The sequence below is a fragment of the Podarcis pityusensis genome (genome assembly GCF_964106645.2).
Source record: "Podarcis pityusensis genome assembly, chromosome: 14".
Classification (NCBI taxonomy): Eukaryota; Metazoa; Chordata; class Lepidosauria; order Squamata; family Lacertidae; genus Podarcis; species Podarcis pityusensis.
Genome location: NC_138039.1, coordinates 31359721 through 31385812, shown reverse-complemented (window position 1 = coordinate 31385812; position 26092 = coordinate 31359721). Strand labels below are relative to the sequence as shown.

Below are 26092 nucleotides of genomic sequence, written 5' to 3'. Positions count from 1 at the left end.
TGCAAACATGCCAATGGCTTCTGTGACATCACAGCTTTTCAGCCAATCAGTGTGAAAGAACTAAATCCAGAGTCATAGCTTGGCATGCGTTCTTTGATTAAGCACTGGGACCACTAACTTTCTATAAATTATTTCTGCAAAACTGCAACCAACAGAGAAGTGGCCATAGCTCAATGGTAGCACACATGCTTTTCACCCCAGATACCCCAGGTTAAGTCTCCAGATGGCACAGGTAACATTCCCTGGAGAGGTGCTGCAAGTCAGCGAAGACAATGTTGAGCTGGCATAACATCGAGCCACTACAGTGTAGTGACTAAGAAGCTGGGTTATGAAAGATGAAGACCCTGATTCAAGTCTTGCCTCTGCCACAAACCCTCTCAGAAGCTCCTCTCTCTTGGTCTCTGACACCGCCACCCACCATTTGTAATGTGTGCTGGAGGGAGATAATACGGACTTTACATGCGACAGTGGTGGGGAGCCTGTGGGCCTCCAGATATTGAGTGGACTCCAACTCCCATCAGTCTAACCCAATTATGCACCTGCAGGCTGGCTGGTTCCTTATCACTGTCTGAAGAGGCAAGGATTACAAGAAGACCATGCATAGGAAGTGCTTTGAAGCATTGGAAGTGCTGCACCGATGCTAAATCTTACTGTTATCAAGCTCGATCAAGCATCCAAAACCTTTCCCAGCCTGGGGGCCATTTTCACTTCTAGGCAAACTTTTTTTTTTTAACCGGGGGTTGGGGCCAGAAACAAATGTGAGGGGAATAACAGGTGTTACTGGTATATCTGTTCAGCAAGTTAATTTCTACACACACAGTCACACACTGCCCTCCGTCCAGGCAAGCAAGAGGCATGATTAGACTTTAGTGGCACATTCCAGCCAAGCCAAAAATGCTCAAGAAGAGTGTTGCGGTGGAAAGGGGTGTGGCCTGGGGAGATTCTTGGGGGCCAGGGAGAGAGGTCTGGAGGGCCACATTCAGTCTCTAGTCATGAGGTTCCCTGTCCTTGAGGTAGATGGAACAATGGGCAGATATAGTATGTCTGCTTCCTAAGATCACATATCCTACAAAAAGGCCTCATTTATTTATTTAGCTCGGACCAGCAAGAAAACTGCATTGCAAAGCCTGCTGCCCTGCTGCCCTCCTCCAGCACCTGACTTGCCCGTCCTGATTTGCAGCATAGCTTGCTGCTCCTAGCGTGATTCCCCCCCCCCCTTCCTGCCCCCTGAGCAGAAACTGGAGCAAAGTTTAGCAGAAATGCATGTCATTGAATGGAGCTGAAAAGAAGGAAGAGGCAAGTGATAAGATCAGAGCCTGCAGCGCCTTGTTTATGAGAACATCCTCTGTGTAATATATGTCTGGACTAGGTGAAAGGATGGTGTCACCCCCAACATATTTTAAATGCTGCGACTGTCAGGCAAAAAGACAAGTTTATACAAAACACACACACACAAAAATATGGCACGCAGCAAGGAGAGTTTTCACAAGTGAGGCTCCTGCTTCTGTGGAGTTTGCAGTGCAGAACTTAAAAACGAAGATGGCATTGGTTAAAATGTTTATTTGTGTTACAAATAGCCAGTCTCTTTGCTTTTCCTTCTGTGTGAAACAACACTTCGAGACTGGTGAAAAGGTGACTTCATATGTGAAAACACCTTTATAGGGTCAGAACCTCACCATACTTTTAAAGCACTATTATACCACCTGAACAACCATGGCTTCTCCCAGGGAATCCTGTGACCTGTAGTTTGTTAAGAGTTGTTTAGAGATGCCTATTCCCCTCACAGAACTACAGTTCTCTGAGTTCACAGGGGAGAAGGGTTGATTTTAACCCACTCTGAAAACTGTAACTTTGTGTGGGGAATAAGGGTCTCCTAACAACCCATAACAACCCTTAACAAACAGTTGCCATGTGCATTTTAATTTGCTTTCCTTGTCTGCTCAGTGCAGACAATGGAAGATTTTTCTCCACATCTCACCACTCTTCAGAACTCCCTAGCAAGGCTGGTGCCAGCAACCAGCATCTTCTGGTAATTTCCAGGTCCCAGCAGTCAGGCCCCTGACAAGGCTTTTCTTGCCTTTTCCTCAATTGCCCCACCCCCTGACCAGGAAGATGTGCCATGTGGCGAGATTTAGCCACCCTTATAATTTCCTGAACCTATGTGCCTATTGCTGGCCACTCAGAACTGCTTTGAGCCAGGTAAGCCAAATCAGACCCACTGACAACCTCAGCTGAGTTTCTGGAAACTACAGGAGGGATGGCGGCTGTGCTCTCATGCTCAGTTCCTGCTTGTGGATTTCCTAAAGACATCTGGTTGGCCACTGTGAGAACAGGATGTTGGACTAGATGAGCTACTAGCCTGATCCAGCAGACTCTTTTGACATTGTTATGATGGGTGCTGCCAGATGATGCATTGTCCAGGGCCCTCTCAAATCTGGATCCCTTCTTCCCCCTCTAGGGTTTTCTCTTGGAGGCCCATCTCATGCGGGAAGAACTGCCAGTTTAGCTAATGCAAAGTTCTTTGAAGGATGTGTTTTCAACTTCCAGGTCTCCCTTCAACCCTTTCCTCCAAAAATAAAAGAACAGGATTCCTGGAGCAGAGCATAGGATCTCTGAGTGGAAACCTACACCCTCGCTGGCTTAATTTAAAGACCCACAGCAAGGCTCCCTGCCTCTTTCAGGAAGATCTTTGCTTTACTCTTAGTAAAGTCACCACACAAAGCAGCCCATTACTTATGCATTCTCTCTCCCTGTCCCCCCCCCCACCATTGCCTCGTTCCCCATACACAAGAAGCTGAAAATAATAGAATAAACATCATATACTTCATTATGATATCGGTTTACACTTCTAGCGTGCACAGAAAGAGGCCATTTCATCAAGCTAATTGCCTGAAAGTAAAAGAGAGGGAACTTTGGCTATTAGTCTATTATGGGGCTTTTTTCTTAATCACAAATAGGGGGCTGTGGATCCCCAGGGAGGATGTGTATTTCTAATTTACAATTGAACCACAGATCCAAGCAATCAATCTTGGGCAGCACTTTTACAGTATAATTGCTGCAACATCACAAATAAGAGAGAGTCAACGCCGAGTTTCAGCTTAGAGGTAGAGGATATTTACTAGGCATTGGTTTAGGATGGGGAGGGGGGGAACAGAGAGTCACACACACACACACAGACTCCACAGCCATGAATATGCAATGAGGGCTCATTAGTGCCCTTGTGTTGCCATGACGAATGGCATTATCCCCAGACCGGTGCAGCCTAAACATGAATTTTATAACGACCCATTTATCATGACTTGTCATGGGCTTCTTTACTGTATCTTCCAGTAGCTTCTGTACCTTTCTTCACGTTGACATCAGAATTCTCCCTCCGCTCTTCCACCGTTGACTTGATTATGGGCTCCTAGTTCTCTTTAAACAGTGAATGCTTATATAAAAATACATGCAAGGTCAGCAAGATGCTTCTGCAATGGTAGAACTCATGGAACAGGTGGTCTCTGGGTCAGGAGGAGAGGTGTGCTTGTCCGGAGTTGTGGCAGGGTGGGTCAAAGATCCATTACTATTTCTGCAGCAGGGTCCTTGTCTCAAGCATGCAAGAGCTGCCCAATCATCATGAAAGGAGAGGGCTTTAGTTACTGAGAATTAGTCTTCTCACCCTTTGTGTTGATTGGAGCCAATCAGAGTGAAAGGAGGTGAGTCAGCCACTGAGGACTGGCGCCCATCATCATTCTGTAGAATGAAAGAACACTGAGGGAAGAGCACTAGAATCCAACAGTGAAGTTGGATGGTGGGAAATTCAGGCCTGACAAAAAGGACTTCTTGATATAGTGCATAGTGAAATTATGGCATTTGCCATCAAAGCCCTGCCATTGCTGGCTAGAGGTTAAGATTGCAGCCTAATAGGATCTATGGCGAGTAGTAATAATTTATGAAATGGCAGCTTTAAGATGGCAGCTGCTTTCCTATCACTTTTCTCCAGGGTTGCTCCATTGGCAACTCCAAGGTGTTGATCAGAGGAAAGAAAACTAAACACATAAATAAGAAGAAGAGAGAGGAAGTAAACAAGAAACTGTCCATGGGACATTCCAACATCAGGCTTGGAAGCAAACGGAAGAGGTTTAGAGCAAACAATTTACTATAGAATGTTATGTAAGATTTTGGATTCCTGGGACAGTATGATAAAGAAAGAATTTAGTCTCAATAGCCTTCTGGTAAAACTTGCCAGCCAGCTATGCACAGCTTGATATGCTAGTGTTCTCTCTTTCCTCACCCCCTAAAAAAGGTTTCAATCTCCCCTTGCATATTTTGTTTCACCCTTTTCCTTAACAAACAGGATGGAGCAGGCAAACTATATCCCTGTTTGCTCCATGCTGGGTCCTTGCAAGCTGCTCTTAAAAAAAAAAAAAAAATCACATGATTTCAGCTGTCCAATTTGAAAGAAGTTAACACTTTGCTAATTACAACCCAACTTAAAATAAGCAAGGCAAGCCCTCTTTGCCTTCTCTGCCACTGCTGTCTTTACTGACATCTTCAGTCATTAATGAGTTAATAAGAATCTCGGCCTCATCTGGGGAAAGATAAGGCTAGAAAGAAAGAAGAGCATTGTACACATAATGACAGGTTCCCTGTTGCCTCCTAAGATGCCATGGGTCAGCCATGTTAAGAATGTGTGTGTCCAATCATCTGCTGATGTTTATCAGAGGGGCCTGGAGCGCAACCTGACACAGGGCAGTTGGGGAGTTACAATGAATAAAGAATGGCTCCCCTGGCTTGTTGGCGGCTGTGTGAGAGCGCAAGGGGAGGGCGAGGAGGGGTGAGCTATATATACTAAAACACGATGACATGAGCAATCAGTAAAGCAATTACAAGACAAGTTATTGGATGAAGATGGCGCAAGGCTTCTGGGGCACTTTGAACGTGGGATCTGGGGCGGTCCAGCTCACCACAAGAGGAGGGCTTAACTCTTCAAGCACCTGGATGAATGTCTAACCCTACAGGTCACAGTGGCAGCAAAGGGAAATGATGGACATGGCATTGCCCGGAAGTGTTGGGTGTTGATCCAGCACTGTGTAACTTGTCGCGTCCAAGTCTGAATATAGCTGCAACTCTTGGGGATTAGGAACCAGGGCAGGATCAAGGTTGCTGTGTTAATTCACAGAGCCCTGAACAACTTGGGGCCAAATTAGCTTAAGGACCACCTGATTCTTTATGTTCCACCTCAATCGCTGAGACTCTCTGAAGGGGCACTTTGGGCAGTCCCCCATGTCCCTGAGGGTTAGTTGACCTTTACCAAGAGCTGAGCCTTTAGTGTGCCTTTGGAACTCCTTGTCAATAGAAAGCTGGCAGGAGTCATCCCTGCTTTCTTTAAAAAAATGTATTTTTTCAGACTGGTCTTTGACCCACAATCTTATCTTTACCAACCAGTTTTTCTTCTTTTCTTTACCAACCAGTTCTTACTGATATTACTGCAGTTTTGTGGAATATTTTAAATACACTGCCTTCTTGTATTTCCTATGAAAATGCAGTTGATAAATATTTGAACAAATAAAATAAACCTAGTAATTTAGGAAGTTACCTTCTACCAAGTCAAGACCATTGCTCCATTTAGCTCAGTATTGGCTACGCAGACATATGTCCGTATCATGAGACGTGGTTTGTAGATTCTGAAATATTGTTTCCTGTGTTCTATCACTGCACGAAGATTGATGCTGCAGAATTTAGCGCCTCCCTCCCTCCCTCCTGGTCAATCTTATAGCCCTGATGGCTGTACACAAAGATTTGTAATAAAGTGTGGCCATCATACATGCACTGTTGGCAAACGCTCTTGGGGAGACGGCGACTCCCCCCAAAATTACCAGGCTATAAGGTAAGTCTATGATCTCACTCTCTCCCTAGGAGAACCTAAGGGGATTTTGTTTCTGACACCCCTGTCGATTGAAAATGAACAAAACCAATGCATGTTGACTCATGACATTGGGTGTCATGTTACTTCCTGCTGCACATGTTCTACAGACTTATAGAGGTTACTGGTTTAAGGGAGTCATTGTTAGGTTAGGGCTGTGTTAGTTGTATAAACCAGAGTTGGTAAACCTCAGCCCCAGGGGGTCAAATATGGCCCTCCAGGTCTCTCTGTTTCTCTCTTGGGGTCCTCCCCAGACATATCCCAGTTCTACCTGGATGAAGGTGGGAATATGTGTGTGTGTGTCCTACTATACAAAGCTAAGAGTCACATTTGTCACTTTTCCTCTGTCCCACCCATTTTTGCCTTTTATTCTGCACACCACTGGCATGTGGCTCCTGAAAGATTGTCAGCAAGGGAATGTGGCCCCTAGGCTGAAAAATGTTCCTCACCTTTGATATAAATAAAAGTAAAAAAAACTAAAACTAGTAATAATATCAGTGTGGCCAAGGTCTGAATAATCAAAGAACTTGGGGTGGGAGGTGGGATGGGGGGGGGCTCAGTAGGAATTTTAAATAAAGGCTGTTTGCTTTAGAGCTAAGAGACTTCTTCAAAGGCTTTCTCCCCACACCCATAGATTTTAAAAAATCGTCTGAGCATTTAAAAGTGTATTTCTCTTGCATATTCCTAACACATGCTTTCCTTAAACATAAATCCTGCACCGACCTAGGACTGTTCATTAAATAACAAGCAGGGTTGTGGGTTGTTGCTTTTTTTTTTTTTTTTAAATCCAACAGTTTAAGAACTCCTTCTTCTTTAATTTGAAAATTAACTTGTTGCCTAAAGGTAACACTTCTCCGTTGACAAAATAATGGTAAGAGATTGACCTTTTCATGAATGGATTACAGGCAAGAAATAATATACTTTGTCACAGAGCATTAACTGTGCCTGTTGAAAAGGTAAAGACTGTGTACAGAGCTTATGATGTCAGTGGCTCCCTTAAAAATATTAATTATGTCAGTTAAAACACTTGAAGTCGTTGAGTCGGTGTCACATCCTGATGACTGGCATCTCTTAAATTCTCCTGCTTACAGCTCCATCTCAAAGAAAACAAAAGTAGTCATTGGGGGCGGGGGAGGGAGGAAGAGAATCCCCCTTTCTGTTCCTGAACCCAAGAGCCTGCTGGAATATGGACAGCAAATGTGGAATTCTTCTAAGGAGGCGGGGGAGAGAATTTAGTCCTGATTCGTGATGGGTATCATGTTACCTTCAGCTGCACATGTTCTTAAGACTTATGGATGTTATTGGTTGAAGTGGGGGGTTATTTTCTGTACCGTGTTAGATCTACACATTGCTTATTTGAATGCAGAATCTGGGCCCCTTTGGACCACATCTGATTTTTTTTTGTTTGTGCATGTAACAGGCTATGCTTTATTTATTTATTCTGATTTAGAAAGATTTATAAACTCCCTAATCAAACAGCTCTCTAAGCTGTGTACACAATAAAACTGCAGATAAGACACAGCTAAAAGCCACAAAACTATTAAAAAAACAAATATAAGTAAGACAATTATAATTAAAGCACAGATAAAATCAGTAAAACTTTTAGAACCAAGATAGGTAACTGAATTATATGTTCTGGGTTGGCTTGCATCTAAAACCACTTAGTGAGGCTGCCTGCTTAATGTCAAAGGACTCTGAAAGACCTCCTGCCCCGTGTAGATCTCATTTATTTATTTAATACCCGGCTCTTCCTCCACAAAGAGCCCAGGGCAGCAAACAGAAACACAAGTTAAAAACAACAAAAAAGCAAAAACATTCTAAAACATTTAAAACATTCAAAAAACTATTGCAATTAAAAGCATCTAAAAGCAGTTTCTGTTAACCCCCCCCCCCCACATTATTCCATGCAGTGGTCACGGGGCTGGCCAGAACAGTCACCAAGTGCAAGCGTGAACGGGAATGTTTTCAAATTCTTCCTGAAAGTTAATGATGATGGAGACAGGCACACCTTGCTGGGGAGGGCATTCCACAACTGGGGAAACCAGGGAAGAACACTGGGATCAGTAGGATTTGGCACTGCACCCTGCATAGGGTGGTAACTGGAAAAAGTCATCTTCTAGTATTGACACTATATAGGGCATATATAAAATGGGACTTAGAAGGATATTGTATTAGATACCTGGGGGCCAGATTGTTGTGGGTGGAAGTGTCTGAAACTCACCCCTGAAGAAGAAGCACCTGGCTTCATCCTGGGACACTGCCCTCCTTCCCAGACAGAGAGCATATGCAGAGGAGAACAGTAGAATAGATGTACCTGGTCTGCCCCTACCAAAAGCACTCTCTTTCTCTGCCTTAGGGATAAAGTCATCTGGATGCAGGAAAAGCAGCTAAAAGCAACATTGGGAAAAGGCAGTAGCACTCCCACCTTGTGGAACAAGACCCTCCTGGCAGTGGAGGGTGGCCCATTATAGCAAATGGGGCACTGCCCACTAACCTAAGCTTGTTCTCAGCCCCGCCCCCACCTGCCTGCCTTCCTACTTACAATCAGGGCAGAGGATAGCGCTGTCTGACAGGTTCCTCCTCTGTCTTAGTAATGTCTCTTGTAGAACTCAACAGGCAGGAGGATGGGGACAAAACTAGAATTAGTTGGCTCTGCCTGTCATCAGCTCTGGCTCCACCTACTTTTGGCTCCCTGCCTCCCACTCCAACAGTCTCCATGGACACCTGTTGCCCTGGGTCTATGGTGGCCATCTTCTGGGAGAATCTCTCTCTCCTCATGAAAATGAAAATTTGGCAGCATTTTAGAGAGAATTTTTCCTAACCTTCAGATTTTGTATGCACTTTTGACTTACAGACACATTTCTGCAAGCAATACCCCCCCCCATTTATGCACATGGTTGGAGATCTGCCTCGCAAAATTCAGTGAACTTTGAATAGTGCAGGATATTGTTTCGGTATTGCATTTTGTTTCAATGCATTTGGTAGTTTCTCCTTTTAATGCAAACTGAATTGATTTTCTTCCCCATCTCTACTGAGGAGTGTGGCCTGTGGAAATGAGCTGTAGGGAGTTCCAATGGTCAGATATAAAGGCTTGCAGGGACCCCATTTGGCCTCAAAGCCTGAGGGTCCCCTTCTCTGATATAAAGAGATTCCACCCTCAAAGGAACAGGCAAATACGGAGCCTAGGCACTCATGGTGAGTTAATTCAGCAACACCAAGACCTGCATTAAACAATGTTTGGAAGATGAAGAGTTTAAAAGACCCTGAGAAATAAACAAAACAACAGGCATTCAACCTGGTACTGAAAAGACCACAAAGAGGGTGCCAGGGAGAATATTTCACAGCCAGGGAGCTAACACTGAAAGGGATTTCTCCAACAGTTACCCCTCACACTTTGCTTGCTGGGTGCACCCAAGAAGGGCTTTGGAGGATGATCTCTAGGTCCAGGTAAGTACACATAGGAAGAGACAATCCTCAGTGTAGAGCAATAGAATTGTAGAGTTGGAGGAGACACCAAGGTCATCTAGTCAAATGTCTTGCAATGCAGGAACCACAGCTAAAGAATCCCTGACAGATGGCCATTAAACCTCTGTTTAAAAACCTCCAATGAAGGAGTGTCTGTCACCTTCCAAGGTAGTCCATTTCACTGTTGAACAGCTCTTGCCACTAAAAAGTTCTTCCTAATGTTTACTCAGAATCTCCATCTTATCATTGGTTCGGGCCTGGGGAAACCCAGACAGATGGGTGGGTATAAACTAATAATAATAATAATAATAATAATAATAATTATCCTATCCTCTTGAGTAACAGGAAAGAAGCCCTTGTGACAGCCCTTCAGATATAAGAAGATGCCTATTGTATCACCTCTAGATCTTCTCTAGGTCAAAGATACCTAATTCCCTCAACCATTCCTCATAAGGCTTGGTTTCCAGACCCTTGTCCATCTTGGTTGCCCTCCTCTGCACACGTTCCAGCTTGTCAATCACCACCACCACCTTTCTTAAACTGTGGTGCCCAGAACTGGACACAGTGCTCCAGGTGGGGCATCTCACTTTGAACTGAGTTGGAAGATGGGCTGGAAGGGATGGCCCTTCCTTGCAGAAAATTTAGGCAGATAGGAAACTTTTTATGGGGACACTCCCAGCTCTACCTGAATTGCGAGGACCTTCATGCACAGCAGATGCTTTGCCACTGAACCAGGGCCCTTCCACATAGTTCTCAAGTGCTGTCTCCATGATATGCGATAAATGTACAAATGCCCAAGATTCCTTCCTCTGTAGAAGTTCAGAAAAGTTCTACGCAGTGACTAAACCACATGGGTTTGGGGTTTATTATGCAGATGGATTCTGCACTCTTCTGTTTTTCACCCCCCTCCCTTTTATCCACTTTTTGTGGATAAAATGTTTTGAATTAGAATAGCTTACTCAAGGTCACTGAAGGCATATGGTCCTGCTCAAAACTTTAAACAAAACATTAGTTTTTACAACCCTTTGTAATTTGGTATTGTATACAACACGGTCATCGACGGGCTCACTGTAATCTTTTTCAGTGGGTGACAGAAATATGAGAGGCAAATTTATAAGCCATTTAGTGAAGCATTTAATCAATTTCATGCATAGGAAATAACTCCAATTGCTTTGCTTTATCAATCTTCCTTTTATTCCCACACCCCGCCATCCTGCAGAAATGCTGTTGTCGTGCTTTCCAGATATACGGAAAAGCTGGAACAATTGACGACGGATGCAGACTCTTGCAGCGCATCAGGAAACTTCTGAGGACCAACTTAGTTTGCCATTCATTGCCAGCTTCAAGAATCCCATGTTTTTGGAAACTGTGAACAAGTTTCCAGGGAGGGTGCAGGGAGGAAGAATTTTGAACATTTGCAGAGAGCAGCACAGCGCCATAGTTATTTATTAAACCCTCCTAGCCTAGAATGACCTCCTGACATTGCACAGAGGAGCAATTCCTAAAGTATCCACAATGGCTCAAACATATATAGGTGATCTAGGTAGCTCTGCCGGGGTGCCAAAATTAGGAAGGGGCCATATCCCAAAGGCAGAACATATGTTTGGCATCCAGAAAGTCTCCACTCCAGGCTCCATGATCCTGATTTAAATCATGGGCAAGGGAGGGGGGAATTTCTGTTGAGAGCTGCATTCCCTCAGAGGTAATCTATTGGTAAGAGCAGGAAGCAAAAAATGGAGCCAGACCTAAATATACCATTCTCCCTCTCCCCAGGACTTTTTCTCCTCTCTCTTTCCCACCCAGGGAAGGGACAAATTTCTCTTGCTGGAGGTATCAAATGATTGCTTGCAGAGACCTTATTTATTAACAAATAAATTTACACCATGTGCAACACCGGCTCTTATTCTTTATTATGCTGTATTCATTCATTCATTCATTCATTCATTCATTCATTCATTCTTTTATTCTTTATTTAACCTTTTCAGCGTGGGTGGTGCTGTGGTCTAAACCACAGAGCCTAGGGCTTGCCAATCGGAAGGTCGGCGCTTCGAATCCCCACGACGGGGTTAGCTCCCATTGCTCAGTCTTGGCTCCTGCCAACCTAGCAGTTCAAAAGCAAGTCAAAGTACAAGTAGATAAATAGGTACTGCTCTGGCGGGAAGGTAAACAGCGTTTCTGTGCGCTGCTCTGGTTTGCCAGAAGTGGCTTAGTCATGCTGGCCACATGACCCGGAAGCTGTCTGCGGACAAACGCCTGCTCCCTCGGCCTATAGAGCAAGATGAGCGTGCAACCTCAGAGTCGTCCACAACTGGACCTAACGGTCAGGGGTACCTTTACCTTTTACCACATGGCTCCAGAAATCTGGGCTCCCATAATAATAGAATGTTTGACAAATGCGAAGAGCCACATGCTGACCACTGGATGTTTGTGCCTAACATGTTCCTTGGTAGTATAGGCTCATGTCGGTTCAGTTTAGCGAAGAGCATTGGGAGAGCTTATCCTTCCTGAATTTGGTTAGTCCTTTTAAAAAGCCTGCTCAGGATTGTGATCACTTCATTATTATGCATGGATCCTGGTCACAGTGACCCTTATTTCTCTGTCTCTGCCCCTTTTCATGCCACCCACCCTGCACCCACCAGCTAATGGCTTGGAGCAGAGTTGGAGAAATGTGAAAAGCATGTGGCAAATCGTACTAGATCAGCCTTCCCCATCCTAGTGCCCTCTAGATGTTTTGGACTACAACTCCCATCATGCTGGTTGGAATCAAAAACTTGTGGAAGACACCAGGTTGGTGAAGGCTGAACTAGATGATCTGGAGGAGGAAAGGATAGAGAAACTAGATTTGTAGTTGCTCATTTTGACACATTTATAGTACACTCCTCCTTTGCATGTTTACTCAGGATTGTTGGTTTAGTAGGGCTTACTCACATTAAGTGTGCTTAGGACTGTAGCATTAAAATGCAATTCTGTGCATGTTTACTCAGAAGTAAACCTGTCTGTGTTCAGCTGGGCTTACTCCCAAGGATTGCAACTTTACTGTCAAGTCTACTCCAGCCTAGCAATAAAACCATCTCTCTCTGTTTTCAAAACATAGTATTTTATGGAAGTAATTTATATATGAAAAAGAAGGAGGCGATTCTCAATATTATCTTTATCTTCTAGACATAAAGTCACAAACAACTCCAGTAATCAAAATTTACTACAACTGTAATAGGTTTTGGCACCATTTATGTATTGCAAGAAATGTTAACACAATGTTGACTTCCTGAGCTGGGGCTAGAAAGTTTCTTTTCTTTTCTTCTTTTTTAAAGCCCAATTTCATTATAAAACATATAGTGTATTCCTGGCTTTTATGATGTCGGAGAGATTAATTCTCATAAATAAGATTGCTTGTACCTTCTTCTAATCAAAAAGCCGACACTATCTGTGATGGTGCGCAAGCGAAATAAGAAGAAAAGTATTTCAGTATGTAATATGTGTGGCATCAGGGGCAATGGGCAGTGAGGGCATAAATGCAGTCGGACAGCTGTGCTTGATTTCTATCTGTCACTGCATAATAATAATAATAATAATAATAATAATAATAATAATAGTAATAAGCTCCCAACAGAATATTAAAAATACAATGAAACATCAAACATTAAAAACTTCCCTAAACAGGACTGCCTTCAGTTGTTTATTTCCTTGACATCTGATGGGAGGGCATTCCACAGGGTGGGTGCCACTACCAAGAAGGCCCTCTGCCTGCTTCCCTGTAACCTCTCTTCTTGCAGGGAGGGAACTGCCAGAAGACCCTCGGAGCTGGACCTCAGTGTCCAGGCAGTAAGATGGTGGTAGAGACGCCATTTAGGGCTTTAAAGGTCAGAACCCACATTTTGAATTGTGCTCGGAAATGTACTGGGAGTCATTGTAGGTCTTGCAGGACCAGAGTTATGTGGTCTCGGCGGCCACTTGGCAGCCAACAGTCTAGCTGCTGCATTCTGCATAAAGAGATGGGGAGGCTATTAATACAAATGGAGATACTTGATAACTTTCTGGAAGGTTGCTGAGCCTTTCTGTCACGTCATTTAAATTAACTGGTGCAGCCACATTCAAATTTGTAGTGATAGCACACCTCAAGGAAGTTTCAAGTCCTCATGATGGAACAGAGGATTTTGGAGGTGAGGAGGGGGTGTTGTAGCACTGTGCCCTAGAAGACAAAAACCATCGAATTAAATAAGGCCCTGACATTATTACAGTGTTCTTTATTTCAAAAGATTTTTTATTTCTTTTCTAGATTGGGTCAAGGTGCAAACGATCAGTACATCATACATGGGAATATTGGTACAGAGGAAACTGGGTGGGTATGGGAGATGCAAGGCAGCCTGTGGATTTGATAACCTCTCCCGCTAAAAACTGATCAATGGAATAATGGAGCAAGGCAGAGTTTACTGGCTGCCGGTACATTGATGCTGGCTACAAACAAGAACTCTAGTTTTACTGGTTGGATCAGTAAATTACAGGCCGCTGAACAATCCATCCCCTAGGGGAAGGCCCTAATGGAACCTGGATCAGCCAATCAGAAGCTTTCCTCAGAAGGTCCATTCTGCACATGCACCTCCCTGATTGGTCCCTCTATCCTGCCTCCTCCCATCACCAATTCCTTCCTTTGGAATAGTCTCGTTGCCTTGCCCTCAGAAAGCAATTCTGTAAACATGGATTATGCGATATAAAGACCAGCTTTCCTCCACTACAATTATGTCCCTGGCTAATGGTAGTGTCTGGCCAGCTTGCTTCCTTGGCCATTTAAAGGGACACTCACCCTGCTTTCCAAGTCGGCATCTATCAAAGAGACACATTGATTTCCTTTCTAGGGGGAAGCACATATTTCTTCCATCTTCCTAAGTAGATAAATCTGACAGCTTTTAATCAAATGTAGTTGTTCACAAGTAGAGAAATGTTTCCACCAGCGCAGAGCAAAACATTAAAAAAACAACACAACAAAAAAATAATCTGGTGGCGGCTTTGTTCTAGGCACCCTCCTCTTCCACGACACACACCTGTGCTCTGAAAACCTAAGTGTATGCACGAGCCGTTAACATTTCAGAATGCCCCGAGGGCAGGTTTAACTTTACTACCCTCCCAACATAATACCTTCCTTGTAGTGGTAACCATGAATACTGCTATAGTTAAAGGTCTGCTAGTGGTTCCACCATAAACTCTCCTGTTTTCCAGGTTTTTACAACTCCGCCGTAAAAAAAAAAACTCTCTCCAAGTTGCAGCTCAGCAAGGAAGACGGGATTCAGATGGGGGTGGGGGAGGCAGGTGAGATACACACGGACCCATCTAGCTTGTAAAATTAGCTTTTCTTGTTTATAGATGTGCTTTCCTTCAGCTCGTGGGTTTGATGCTGTGTATGCATATGTGTGTGGAAGAAAAGCGGTCGAGCCAGCCACCCCCATCAAAACACAATCAAATTTCATCCAATGTAAAAAGGGTCAAAACATTCCCACTTTCTTTTCTGGTTTAAGCTTGAGTACTAAAAATCTGGCTAATCATTTTTTTTAAAATCATTTTTTATTAACATTTTCTATTACACATTTTCCACATTTATACATTAGCCAATTAAACAATACATCGAACGTCAACTTCCCTTCCCACTGCTTTCTTGGTTCCTTTTAATATCCCACTGCATATTCTGAATACTCCATATATAAAAGTCCAGCTAATCCGGTTGGCTGGGAATGTGTCCTAACAGGGCCGGGCCTATCATTAGGCAGAGTGAAGCAATTGCCTCGGGTGGCAATGTTCACTACACCTGATCCTCCTGAGCCTCCTAGGAAACACTTTCTGTTGGAGACCAAGCTATGTGCACAACAGGCCTGTTATATACTCACTAAACTGTCTCGCTGCACTCAACTGCACTGAAGTAAGATTCAGCTGCCAGTCCACTCAGCTTCTTCATCTGAAATTAGGAGGTCACCATCTTGTCCTTTGCCTCAGGAGCTCCTTGCTTTAAAAGATGCTTGGGCTTGTTGTTGTTTAGTCGTTTAGTCGTGTCCGACTCTTTGTGACCCCATGGACCAGAGCGCACCAGGCACTCCTGTCTTCCACTGCCTCCCGCAGCTCGGTCAAACTCATGCTGGTAGCTTCGAGAACACTGTCCAACCATCTCGTCCTCTGTCGTCCCCTTCTTCTTGTGCCCTCAATCTTTCCCAACATCAGGGTCTTTTCCAGGGAGTCTTCTCTTCTCATGAGGTGGCCAAAGTATTGGAGCCTCAGCTTCAGGATCTGTCCATCCAGTGAGCACTCAGGGCTGATTTTCTTAAGAATGGATAGGGCTTAAGGTTGGGTGAAGATGTCAATTTTAGTTTCTGTCATAGCACTGGATCAGACTGCAATTAAAAGCGCATATGACTGAGTCCACATTCTGGCAACTGTAGTTTGCTAAGGGTGCTGAAAGTTGTTAGGTGACCCCTAGTCCTCTCACAGAGCAACACTTCTCAGAGTGGCTTAACAATCAATCCATATTTAAAGGGAACTATTGGAATTGTGGCTCTGTGAGGGGAATAGGGATCTCCTAACAACTCCTAGCACCTTTAACAGATCATGGTTCCCAGGATTCTCTGGGGCAAGCCTTTGCTGCTTAAAGTGGTGCTATAGTGCTTTAAATGTATGGTGTGAATGTGTCCTCAGTTTCTCATTTTATCCAGCCTTAGGTTCATTTCTCCACACTTGCACATCACTTTATGATTTTTTTTAAAATTAAAATTGGTATAAGTTTCTCATAAGTTATACATATTTTTATGCAAAGTTTCATAATACATACACTTTTGCAATTTTGACTTAATATGTTTCATTTTTGCAGGCCATTTTCACTAATATATGCATTTTATGCACACTTTTCTCTATATGGATTTTTGTGCACATAACGTGGCTGGAGACTGCATTGCACGATTTAGAAGACTGTGCATTTTGGAGGATAACTGTTTTTCAATTTGTGTATTGTTTCAGGAAAATATGAATTTTCACCTTTCAATGTAAATGGAATCCAATTCTTCCCCACATCCCTGTCCAGCTACCATAGCATTGCTAGAGGGTGTTACTTCTGTGGATCCTCAACCCACAACCATCTCTGTGTCTCAAAAGAGCAGAAAAGCTGCATTACTGATTTGAAAAGTAAATTTCAAGGTTTCTTTTCTATGTGGTTCCAATGGGTGGTGTTATCCATCCATCCCCCTTTTAGTTGATTGTTAGACACCTTGAATTATTTGCATGATAATACCCCACTATAAATGGATTATATTGTAACCTATTGAGCTTTGTTGGTTTAATGCTGACAATGGCATGATTCGGAAGTAAGATAGCAAATGGACTCTTTAGAGAAATTTCTTTTGATAAGCATGAGGCAAAGAAGTTGGGTGGACAGGGAAGATAGAAGAGGCGTTGAATGAGAAGAGTGGCGGTGAAAGGAGAGAAGGCTATACATGAAGCAGGGAGTGTTCTGCTAGGAAAAGAACAAAAATCCAAATTTTGCATCCCTTTCCAGTTGTGATGGATTTGGATACAGGAAACTTACGAATCATTGAAGTATATTTCAACAGGATTATGTGCATTTCTAGGGAGCAGATTGGCCCTTTACCAGCTATAGTAGCTAGCAAAGAAACCTCCAGGTTTAGAAACAAAATAGCTGGGCCATCACTGCCAACAGGCCCTGTGCCCCTCAGCAACATCCAAAGGCCCTGATCCATTAGGTGCTGGGGTGGATCGCACTCTGCACCTTGCAGAGTCAGGCTGAGGTTGCCAATGGGCCCAGCACTGGTGGCAGAAACAAGCAGCTGTAGCTTGCCCAGCCCTCCCCATTGCCACCTCACCACTACACTTACTTGACCTGGGGGTTCTGGATCACAGGCTCTGCTGGTCAAAACAGGAGCCTCAGCAATCACCCTCTCCCACCAGAAACAAACCAGGACTGCTCCAACAAAATGCACATGGCAAAAAGGAGCGCTAGGCCCTGGTGGGCTGCCCCCTTACCTGCTTGTGATTGGCCAAGTGGATAGCCAGCCAATCAGGATTTCCCCCCTTCACTTCTCACTTCCCTCTGTGGCCTGCTAGACTCTTGCTGTGGCCCTTCATTAATGCATTTTCCTCCTGTGGCCCCCTTAGAATGTCCTGGGGGGCCCTCGTTTGGGAAGCACTATTAGGGAAACTATAGGGTTGCCCCCTAAACCTCAACGGACCCCAACCTTCCTCCCTTCTTATTTACAACGAGTCCAGAGTGTGATGCTAAGTGTCAATTTTCTTTCCCCCCTTAGTCTCAATGTTGTCTTCCTTGTAGAACACAGCAGGAAGAAGGATGGGGACAAAGATAGTCTCAGTTGGCTCTGCCTGTCATTGGCCTTGGCACCACCTTGGGCTTCCTGTCTTCCACCTTACCATTCCCAATGGACACCAGGCACAGCTGCCTTCCAGCCCAACACTGGCCCATTAAGACCTCCAACTGATCCAACCAGGCAACCCTTTCGTGATGTCTTATTTAAGTTCCTGTTGCTAACGGTTCACATTTTATTTTCTCTTTGACTCTTTCTTCCTCTTGATGAATTGAGAAATATTGTCTTCAAAAGCACTTTGATCAATGTTTTCTAAAAATAAAGCGAGGAAGTTTCTCTTGGAAAAAAAGAGTTGACAGAGGCCTTTGAAATTGTGGAGTGGAACTAAACTATTAGCCAACCTACTGTGCGCCATCACGAGAAAGCCTGCTCCCATTTAAGCCCCACTATGCATTGCCAGAACACTTTAAAGAGAACACGGAACTCGGTGTTTTCTTAAGTCTATGAAGCACAACAACACTAAAAAAGTATATATTTTAAAAAATTGGCTTCTGCACATTATTCACCAAATAAAGAACATTGACAACAACACAGACTGAAATCTCTTCTCTGTGTGTATGTTTGTTTCTTGCTTCATTGAAGTCAATGGGATTGCACGGATGTCAAAAGAATTTTGCTCTTTGAACATTTCAGTGCTTTGCTGAAAAGCTTAACCGATACTTTGTTTCATGGAGGCATTTAGTCTCGTTTAGACCCAGGGTTGTTGGTCCCCCACCCATTGCTTTTCTCCAACCACAACTAAGAGAAGGAGGAAAATCCATTAATATGAAAGCTGGTCACTAGTTAATTTAGAGTTGAATTCACACATATGGGTTTGATATTTGATGACTATTAGCTCAAGGGGCAACGCCATCCTTAGACACCCATAAAATCATGAACTGGTGGGTTTGGAGGAACTTTTTTTGGGGAAAAACTGTAATATTTTTATCATCACCACCCTCCATTTACACACGTGTGAATGCAATATCACATTATCACAGATCTGATGAAAAAGATGAAGGGGTTTTATAATTTCCCACAATTTGCACATTCAGCTGACAATCCTCATGAGTAAAGTTGTCAAGTGTAAAGAAGTTAAAGGCTGTGGATTTGTGTGGGAGACAAATTTATAGGGACTTATTTGTGCACTCCCCCACCCATCCAATCTGACCAGGGACAATCTGAAACAACACAACCCAGATGAATCAGGGCCCTTGCATAGTCTTTAATTGGGGTGACTGAGAGGGTGAGTGATGACGCACCCAGGTAGTCTGAGCTATGTCTCCTCCTCCCTGCTCAACCACCCCCTCTTTAAGAGTCCCAGATCCCGGCTTGACCAGAATCTATCCAATTCAGTTCGGGATCTGGGATTTGGCCATAGCTGCTGCACAGACCTAGCTCTTAGCACTATGGCAATGGAAGCCATTGCATAGCTTATCAATATTACTGGTCATTTACAAGACGAATCGAGGCAAGCTACGTTGAGCAGACCACAATAGTGAGCTGAAAAGTTGACACTCATAAAAACGTAAGAATAGCCCTGCTTGATCAGGTCAAAGTCTGATGTATTCCTGCATTCTGTTTGCATGGTGGCCAACCACGTGCCTCAATGGGAAGCCCATCATCTGGTATTCAGAGGCAAGACACCGCTGCCAGTGGAATAGAACTTAGCCATTATGACTAGTAGCTTTATCTTCCATGGATTTGTCGAATCCTCCTTTAAAGCCACCCAAATTGGTGGCCATCAAAGTCTGCTGAATGCCAGTAATCTCAGACAAATCTTGTATAAATAGAACAATGAGTCCACATCTGCTCATGTCTATTTACTTGGCAGTCACCACATATGGGCCTTGTCTTGGTTTTCACAACATTTTGAAGATCATTTGTGAAAGGTTGTTGCCAAAGTAATCCAAAGTCCTGGCTTTCAGTTTACATCTTTACAGTTCGGAAAGGCAGGTAGCAATTGGCTACTGGGCAAAGCACCTGGGTCTACCCTGCAGGAGATGACAGGGGGAGGAAGCGTGGACCCAGAAGAGGTTGGACATCTGCTGGTTTTTCTGGTACTTTATATCAGGGATGGGGAACCTTTCCCAGCTTAAGGGCCACATTCCTTCATTGATAACCTTCTGGGGGGGGGGCATAAACCAGTGGTAGGCAAGGCCAGAGACAAAAGGTGGATTTGAACAGAGGCAAAAGTGGGTGGAGCAATGGTTCTGACTCTTATATTTGTATAATAGGCTATATTCAAGTCAAAAGGACCTATAGGTTTATATCCATCCTTCTTCCAGGCAAGCAATAGTTCAAACATACATTCCAACCAGAGAAAAGCATTTGATGAGGGCATGGAGGTTCAGGGCTTGGGGGAGAAGTGAGGGCCAGTTAAAGAAGTTGTGAGGGCTGCATTTGGCTTATGGAGCTGAGTTTTCCAACCATGCTGCCCATGGAGCTAGCTGATGATGAAGACCTCTGCATGCTCTTGGTCTTAGCTCTGAGGAGCAACAGTGGTTAGCGATTTGGGGTCACAGGGGGTCAAAGACCCATTACTATTTCTGAAGCAGGGTTGCTGTCTCCAGAGGCCCATTGCCACCCAATTAGCATTAAAGCAGAGTTTTTTAGTCACTGTATGAGGCAAAGCTAAGTGTATAGGAAAACTGAAAACACAAGATGCTTCAGTTTCAAGAGAATGGTGTGCAAGTTCTGTTAAGTACAGTGGAACTTCATGGAAAACACAGATTAAGTCATTCTGAAACATGGTATCAGAGCACTTGGAATCATTTGCCCATGTACGTACACAGAGAAGAGTAGATCTAGCTGAAAGGTAACATACAGAGATCTGCATTGATTGTTGTAATACGTTCCTAATTACAGTGGTACCTCAGGTTACAAACGCCTTGGGTTACAAATCCTTTGGGTTACAAACTCTGCTAACCTGGAAGTAGTACCTCGAGTTAAGAAGTTTACCTCAGGATGAGAACAGAAATTGCACGCTGGCAGCGTGGTGGCAGCGAGAGCCCCATTAGTTAAAGTGGTACCTCAGGTTAAGAATGGACCTCCGGAACAAATTAAGTTCGTAATCAGAGGTACCACTGTATTATTATTATTATTATTATTATTATTATTATTATCCCCTTCATGGATCACTGCCTTGCTGTGGCGAAGGGGCTTGAATAACTCAGAGAAGCTATGAGCTATGCCGTGCAGGGCCACCCAAGATGGACAGGTCATAGTGGAGAGTTTTGACCAAACGTGATCCACCTGGAGCAGGAACTGGCAAGCCACTCCAGTATCCCTGCCAAGAAAACTCCATGGACAAAGACAACAGGCATATAAAAGTTATAACGCTGGAAGATGAGCCCCTCAGGTCGGAAGGCGTCCAACATGCTACTGAGGAAGAGCGGAGGACAAGGACAAGTAGATTCAGAGCTGATGAAGCGGCTGGGCCAAAGCCGAAAGGACGCTCAGTTGCGGATATGCCTGGAAGCGAAAGGAAAGTCCAATGCTGTAAAGAAAAATATTGCATAGGAACCTGGAATGTAAGAACCATGAACCTTGGTAAGTTGGATGTGGTCAAAAATGAGATGGCAAGAATAAATATTGACATCCTGGGCATCAGTGAACTAAAATGGACGGGAATGGGCGAATTCAGTTCAGATGACCATCACATCTACTACTGTGGGCAAGAATCCTGTAAAGGAAATGGAGTGGCCCTCATAGTCAACAAAAGAGTGGCAAAAGCTGTACTGGGATGTAATCTCAAAAATGATAGAATGATCTTGATACGAATCCAAGGCAGACCTTTTAACATCACCGTAATCCAAGTTTATGCACCAACCACTGGTGCTGAAGAAACTGAAATTGACCAATTCTATGAAGACTTACAACACCTTATAGAAATGACACCAAAGAAGGATGTTCTTCTCATTATAGGGGATTGGAATGCTAAAGTAGGGAGTCAAGAGATAAAAGGAACAACTGGCAAGTTTGGCCTTGGAATTCAAAACGAAGCAGGGCAAAGGCTAATAGAGTTCTGCCAAGAGAACAAGCTGGTCATCACAAACACTCTTTTCCAACAACACAAGAGATGACTCTACACATGGACATCACCAGATGGGAAGCATCGAAATCAGATTGATTATTTTCTCTGCAGCCAAAGATGGAGAAGCTCTATACAGTCAGCAAAAACAAGACCTGGAGCTGACTGTGGCTCAGATCATCAGCTTCTTATAGCAAAATTCAAGCTTAAACTGAAGAAAGTAGGAAAAACCACTGGGCCGGTAAGATACAATCTAAGTCAAATCCCTTATGAATACACAGTGGAAGTGAGGAACAGGTTTAAGGATTTAGATTTGGTGGACAGAGTGCCTGAAGAACTATGGATGGAGGCTCGTAACATTATACAAGAGGCAGCAACTAAAACCATCTCAATGAAAAGGAAATGCAAGAAAGCAAAGTGGCTGTCCAATGAGGCCTTACAAATAGCGGGGGAGAGAAGGCAAGCAAAATGCGAGGGAGATAGTGAAAGATACAGGAAATTGAATGCAGATTTCCAAAAAATAGCAAGGAGAGACAAGAAGGCCTTCTTAAACAAGCAATGCAAAGAAATAGAGGAAAACAACAGAATGGGAAGAACCAGAGATCTTTTCAAGAAAATTGGAGATATGAAAGGAACATTTCGTACAAAGATTTCCATAATAAATGACAAAAGTGGAAAGGACCTAACAGAAGCAGAAGACATCAAGAAGAGGTGGCAAGAATACACAGAGGAACTATACCAGAAAGAAATGGATGTCTCGTATACACCAGGTAGTGTGGTTGCTGACCTTGAGCCAGACATCCTGGAGAGTGAAGTCAAATGGGCCTTAGAAAGCATTGCTAATAACAAGGCCAGTGGAAGTGATGATAGACCAGCTGAACTATTTAAAATTTTAAAAGATGATGCTGTTAAGGTGCTACACTCAATATGCCAGCAAATTTGGAAAACTCAGCAGTGGCCAGAGGATTGGAGAAGATCAGTCTACATCCCAATCCCAAAGAAGGGAAGTGCCAAAGAATGCTCCAACTACCGCACAATTGCACTCATTTCACACGCTAGCAAGGTTATGCTTAAAATTCTACAAGGCAGGCTTAAGCAGTATGTGGACCGAGAACTCCCAGAAGTGCAAGCTGGATTTAGAAGAGGCAGAGGAACTAGAGACCAAATTGCAAACATGCGCTGGATTATGGAGAAAGCTAGAGAGTTCCAGAAAGACATCTACTTCTGCTTCATTGACTATGCAAAAGCTTTTGACAGTGTCAACCACAGCAAACTATGGCAAGTTCTTAAAGAAATGGGAGTGCCTGATCACCTCATCTGTCTCCTGAGAAATCTGTATGTGGGACAAGAAGCTACAGTTAGAACTGGATATGGAACAACTGATTGGTTCAAAATTGGGAAAGGAGTACGGCAAGGCTGTATATTGTCTCCCTGCTTATTTAACTTATATGCAGAATTCATCATGCGAAAGGCTGGGCTGGACGAATCCCAAACCGGAATTAAGATCGCCGGAAGAAATATCAACAACCTCAGATATGCAGATGACACAACCTTGATGGCAGAAAGTGAGGAGGAATTAAAGAACCTTTTAATGAGGGTGAAAGAGGAGAGCGCAAAATATGGTCTGAAGCTCAGCATCAAAAAAACGAAGATCATGGCCACTGGTCCCATCACCTCCTGGCAAATAGAAGGGGAAGAAATGGAGGCAGTGAGAGATTTTACTTTCTTGGGCTCCATGATCACTGCAGATGGTGACAGCAGTCACGAAATTAAAATACGCCTGCTCCTTGGGAGAAAGGCAATGGCAAACCTAGACAGCATCTTAAAAAGCAGAGACATCACCTTACCAACAAAGGTCCATATAGTTAAAGCCATGGTTTTCCCAGTAGTGATGTATGGAAGTGAGAGCTGGACCATCAAGAAGGCTGATCACCGAAGAATTGATGCTTTTGAATTATGGTGCTGGAGGAGACTCTTGAGAGTCCCATGGACTGCAAGAAGATCAAATGTATCCATTCTTAAGGAAATCAGCCCTGAGTACTCACTGGAAGGACAGATCGTGAAGCTGAGGCTCCAATACTCTGGCCACCTCATGAGAAGAGAAGACTCCCTGGAAAAGACCCTGATGTTGGGAAAGATGGAGGGCACAAGGAGAAGGGGACGACAGAGGACGAGATGGTTGGACAGTGTTCTTGAAGCTACAAACATGAGTCTGACCAAACTGCAGGAGGCAGTGGAAGACATTGGAAGAGCCTGACGTGCTCTGGTCCATGGGGTCACGAAGAGTCGGACACGACTAAGCGACTAAACAACAACATTATTATTATTATTACATAAATATAAGATTATTGTATAATCTTAGAAGGGGCATGGCTATCACGGGGACTGTCATAAAGGGATCCTGCCACTACACTTCTGGTGGGCAGGGTGGAGCAGGATGAGGGTCTCACAAATGTTTACACCCTCCTTGTCATCTCCATCTCACAGAGAACCACAAAGGCCACAACATAAGATACATTGTATGTATGAATCAAAGTGAACATTTTACAATTGGCGGTTCACACCTTTTGTGACTTTTATTACCTTCTATCCACTCCGCATCATCATATATGTAATCGACCATTCCCAATGTGATAGTTCAGAAGAACTTTTGTTCACTATGTGGTCATTTGGTGAAAAGGCCTCTAAATGGGAAAAAATCAATAATGCTGATGATGTATTGTGCAAATGCATTTCTGTTGATGCGGCAAACAGATATGATGATGAAAGATCAATTTTTGTGGTGAGGTTCTTGCCTCTCAACTGATAGCAAAACATTTTTCATACATTTATGCTATTGACATTTGGTAAGATGCAGTGATGCTGACTGGTGTCAGCACACACACACACTCTCTCTCTCTCTCTGTCTCTCTGTCTCTGTCAGACACTTCTGGGCACTGCTTCACAGTGATGTGCAATGATTCGTCAAAAAACTGTGACCAATCCCAACCAACTTTAATCTATGAATGAAGCCTCAAAATCTAAGAAAGTATCAAATATAGAAAGAGCTTGAACAAAAACCATTGGCATAGAAATGCATCCAAGAAAGGTAATGTGAGAAGACAGTACTACTGCAATACTCCAAGTAATCTGGAAAGTGTTAAGACTTTGGGCAAGCAGAAACTGTATTAAATAAGAGTAGAATTTACAGAGGGTGATGCATTAGATAGACAATGAATTATGATCCTTGAAGATAACCTATTGAGACAGCAACTTTATTGTTGGCAGAGAACATAGGGTTCTACTTGGAAGTAGGGTGATCAGATCAATGTTAGGGCTGGCCCTACCATTAATCAGAATGAGGCAGCTGCCACAAATTGTAGGTATTGAGTATGGTTATGGTATCCACAAGCTTGTATATTGTGTATCCAACCAAGATTGAATGCAACAGTTCATGCAGCAGATTTTACAGAACTTCCCTTCTCTCTCCTTCCCCCAATATTCCTCATATCAGCTTTAAGTTTCCCCCATGCCTTTGAAGCAGATAAGGGAGTGGTGTTGGGAGAATACAGAGGAAGAAGAAGGAGGGGAAGTTATCCTGCATAAGCAGACATCCTGCACTCACATGGACATATTTGCCCCCTACTTGACTCAGTGATGCCAGCTTGAGTTGAATCAAGTATGGCATGGTGGACAAAGTGTCCATCTTGGAGCAGGAAGACAAGCTTTCAAACCCCTGCTCAGCCTCTGAAGCTCACTAGGTGATGTTGGGTCAATCACCCCTTTTCATTCTACCTCATAGTGCTATTTATAAGGATGCAATGACATAACCAGCTTCAAGCATACTGTATATACAGTAAATAACCATACAAATCCTGGTGTCCTGCTAAGACGCTTTGATCCAATGGAAGATTCCATTTCTTCTATGATATACATCCAATTGTGGTTCTCCAGACACCTCTCTCCAACCCATGGGACTCCCCCCATGTCATGCACACTCTCCAGTCATCCCACCTACTGGGCCTGCTTTGAGTGCTTTTGGTTTGCTGGAATGAGGACTTGGACTCAGATCATGCTTGTTGCAAGCTTGGATGGGGGAGTCTATTGTTTTGCAAGTTTGAAAGTTCCTCTCCCAAGACACCCATTGCTTTTATTTACTGTCTAGAAACTCAGGCTGGACTGAAGGAATGCCTGTGCCTCCTCGTTCCTCTCCATTTTAAGTAACCTAATGAGTGACGGCTGAACACTTGACCAGGAAGCAGAGAGAGAAGGGAGTGAACTCTGTCAGTATCTCGCCAGCGCCCAACTTTGATGTCTCTCTACTCCTATCTGTTGTCTGTGGAAAGGTTTTCCACAGGCCAC

The 26092-nt window shown here is 43.7% G+C and overlaps 2 long non-coding RNA genes across 7 annotated transcripts in view; both read left to right on the top strand.

Annotated features, from left to right (window-relative positions):
• The window catches only part of LOC308463664, a 65033-nt gene extending 46745 nt beyond the window's left edge, over window positions 1–18288 (top strand). For 2 of the 5 annotated variants that reach the window (XR_013979657.1, XR_013979658.1), the window contains exon 4: window positions 10590–11315. This is a non-coding gene — a long non-coding RNA (uncharacterized lncRNA). Of the gene's footprint in view, window positions 1–10589; window positions 11316–11355; window positions 11436–16217; window positions 16345–17664 lie in introns of those variants that run through there. The other 3 variants (XR_013979656.1, XR_013979655.1, XR_013979659.1) reach the window with 3 other exon arrangements.
• LOC308463676 lies at window positions 11518–16209 on the top strand. Of its 2 annotated transcripts, XR_013979676.1 has the most exons (4): window positions 11518–12157; window positions 13647–13709; window positions 14585–15386; window positions 15697–16209. It is a non-coding gene; the product is annotated as an uncharacterized lncRNA (long non-coding RNA). The 2 variants fall into 2 exon arrangements; XR_013979677.1 differs by having other exon boundaries at window positions 11519–12157; window positions 14585–16209.
• Window positions 18289–26092: the final 7804 nt, after the last annotated feature.